Genomic DNA, 3,549 nt, shown 5'->3' on the forward strand with positions numbered 1-3,549 from the left:
GACAGCGCAGGCCTGTTCTCTCCTGCCTCTCTCCTCTTCGCCTCCCTCCCTCCACGACGTTGATAACTTCCCTTGCGTGGAGGACAATGGCGGCTTTGTTTCCCCCCCCCCGAGGCGCCGTGGGCGTCGCGCAGCTCCCGTGCTCGTGTAGGAGTGCGTTTTCAGGTGCAGAGAGTACGACAAGGCGGAACCCTCGCGAGGCGCGTGGGATTCGGAAATAAAAGTGCCAAAAGTGTAAGGGGGGGAAATGAGGGCACCTATTATCCTGGCGTAATTATAATGCAGACGGATAGACGGCAGGTAGGCAGAGTGGATAAGAGCGTTAGCTTGTGAGACGTGATGAGCTGACAGGAGAGACAATCTCCCACCTAAACTACTGTGAAAAGGCTGTCAGCCACTGCTATGACATGAAGGTTTACTGTAAGCCCAGATAGATGGTAGTCTCTGGAAGAACTTCACAAAAAAAACAACCACAGCCTTATAAGATGTTATCATACACAGCAAAGCCTGTCTGTTTATGTTTATGCGCACCGGCCAGGTCTTCACGTTTGACTGCGTGCACACTCAACTGTGACAGGATTAGTGTGTGTGTGTGTCAAAGATAGAGGGAGAGGCAACCGCAGAAAGACAAATGAGGAAGTGTGAATGCATTAAGTACACTGTGTAGACATTGTTTGTGGACCTTTCAGCTCAAGGAAATCCTTGTTTCAACAATCCGTCCTGCCTGGAATGTTGCCTGTGAGGCTCTTTTTAAGTGTTCGCTTCTAAATGCCATGTCTGCTACACCCCATGAAACTGTCTTAATCCACTTTTTCCCCCTCGGTTTTATTACCGCTGGAGCAAACGCGAGGGATGGAGCAGAGCCCCAGCCTGGGGCCTCTATTCCCATTCCACACACCCCATAAGTCAGTCACAGATAATTAAATAGAAGTTATTTACACTCGTTTTTCCCCTCCTCTGCTTCTCTGCTGCTTTTATCATTTCGTGCTGCTCTTTGTACAGTACTGCACAGAGCCAGACCCTGTCAAAAGTCTGGCTGACATCAGCGAAGCCCTGTTGAAATGTTATAGCTCGAAAAGGAAATAAAAAAAGGGGAGAAACAAGACTCTTATGAGCTCCTGTCAATGTCAGCCTTTCATTAAACCGTCACGTGTAGCATCTATGCTTGTCCTCCTGTGTGCCACAAAACACCTCGGCGCTTCCAAACGGACAGGAGAGGCTTCTCTCGAGCTCGGCTTGAAGAACTCTGCTGCCTAATGTCAAGCACTGCTACATATTTGCCTCGGTGTCAGGCGAGCGGCTGCTTTTCAACACGGCGGTGAATTAGAACCGTGGCGTCCATAACAGGCCCTTTGCGGTTCTCTAAATCCCAAAGATCAGCGTGTCTGCTCCTCCATGGCTCCTGTAGGGTCAGGGTTTATACCGCAGGGTGTGAGAAGAACTCGCACCACAATATTTCTCGTCCATTCAGTTGCTGTGACCATGAGACTTCATCGGTGAAGTAAGTCTTAGCTGTTACTCTGAGGGCCAGGTATAGATACGCTTTCAAGCTCAAATGAAGCGATTTCCGTTGCGGAAGGCTAGCAGCAGACAGAATCCTGGATTAGCTGATCCTAATACGGTCGGTCTTGTTTAGGCTGCGCATCCACAGAGATTTGGCATCTTGGGAGACCAGAAATGATGTCTTTCGAAGCTTTGTTCCAGATGTGATAGGTTTCAGAACGCAGGGTTCATGTTTCCATGTGACGATGCAAGCCGCGTCTCTTTTTTTTTTAAAATGATGACGTCATACTTCCATCTCTCTCCCTCTCCATCTTCATCCTGCATGTGCCTCACTCACAAATAAACAGGAACCTATTCTGTGTTTTTGTGTCATTTGTGCCTGTGCTTTTTCAGCTCTCATAGCACTTTGGAAGTTACCCAGCGATACCCCGACACGGCCTCCACCACCGTAACATTAACAGAGTGCTGGCACGTATCAACCTACAACAGCGTTAAACAAACTGAAATTATGCCGACCCTCTCAGAGGATTTGAATTGATTTGATTCATTTTTAAGTCTTAGTCTCCTCTTCTGTGTCCTGCTTTGACTTGATCTGTGGCGTCCCAAGCTCTTTGAATGCGGACACATGTGAAATGTTCTGATTATGTCGATGTTTATGTTTTATGTGTGTGTGTGTGTGTGTGTGCACGCGCACGTGAATTTGAATGCTCTGCAAAACCAAATATAGCTACAGGTATAGATAAAGTAACCTAAACAGCTTCAGTTTAACTTCTCTTAATGAACTAAAACCTGCTCAGGTTCGTCTGATAGCTGCTGGTCTTCCACTGCTCTGTGGTTTTCTTGGCTTTTCTACAAAGTCGCTGTGACATAACATCCATCTACTACCTGTAAGAAAATCACTACAGATGTTATTTCCATAGCAACTCCCTTTAGATAAAAGCAAAGTGTCCTTTTTACACCCTGGATCTGTGTACAACACTTACTTTGATGAAGAAAAAAGAAAGGTCTCCAGTCCCGTTATTGAATTCAAGGAATTGATTAGTACAGACTTCCCATCAGGCCGACCGACAAAGTCTGATTCCGAAAAAAAAAAAACAATCATAAAAGCCTTTATTATTTTAAAATTGTTTGGGTAATGAGTGACAAAAACATGTAATTTGGTTGTTTCCAAATTCATGGGCTACATCCTTTGAAAGCTGCATTTGTGTAATGCACCAGTTCGACGCCATCAAGTGTATCTGGAATTTGTCTGGAAAACGTGCCGATCCGAACCAGGCGGCTGTTGATGTTGACACGGTACTTAGAATCGTGGCCAACAGGGACTGAACGACGCCGTTCACGTTCTCCGCTGCCGTTGCTTAAACTGCAGGCAAACTACAGTTCTAAAACAGCGCGGAAAATCAATGTCGTCGTTCACAACTTCTACTTCTACTTCTGCAAGCTGATTGGTTGAAGTCCCACCGGAGGGAATCAGAGTAAACGGGAGAAATTCACACTGTTTGCGGAGAGATTTTAGTCGAGTGGAGTTGCACAGGAAGACTGTAGCCCAGTCAAACCTGCACTAGCTTACTCTGATTACATCCTGTTTAAAATATGACTCATGATTCTTTTCCTCTGTTTTTGAAAACTGAAAAATACTCAGTTCTCCTTAAGAAAAAAAATCTACGCCCAATCTTGTCTCGTTCTCGTGGCGATAGCGTCGTGTTTTGTAGCAGCCCCAACACAGCCACAGAAACCTGTGAAAATGCCTCCAGGGCGAGCTGGACCGGGACATGCTGAGAGACCTCTTAAAGTGAAAAGCTGTCCCTTTAAAATATCCACAACAGGAAACAGCCATCAGTCATCGACACGCCAAAACAGCTGTTACAAGCCGACTTCAAGGGGACACATGAAAGGAGCTGCTCCCTGTTGTCTGAGCCCTCCCTTGTTTTATTCTCTCACTGCTTTTGTCTGGCTTTTCCCAGGGCACCTCCTACTTTGGTGTCCTGTTTAACACCCCCGCCCTCTTCGCCGGTGCAGACCCGGCCGCACTTCTGCAACTTCACC

The sequence above is a fragment of the Gambusia affinis genome, linkage group LG03, assembly GCF_019740435.1.
Source record: "Gambusia affinis linkage group LG03, SWU_Gaff_1.0, whole genome shotgun sequence".
Taxonomy (NCBI): Eukaryota; Metazoa; Chordata; class Actinopteri; order Cyprinodontiformes; family Poeciliidae; genus Gambusia; species Gambusia affinis.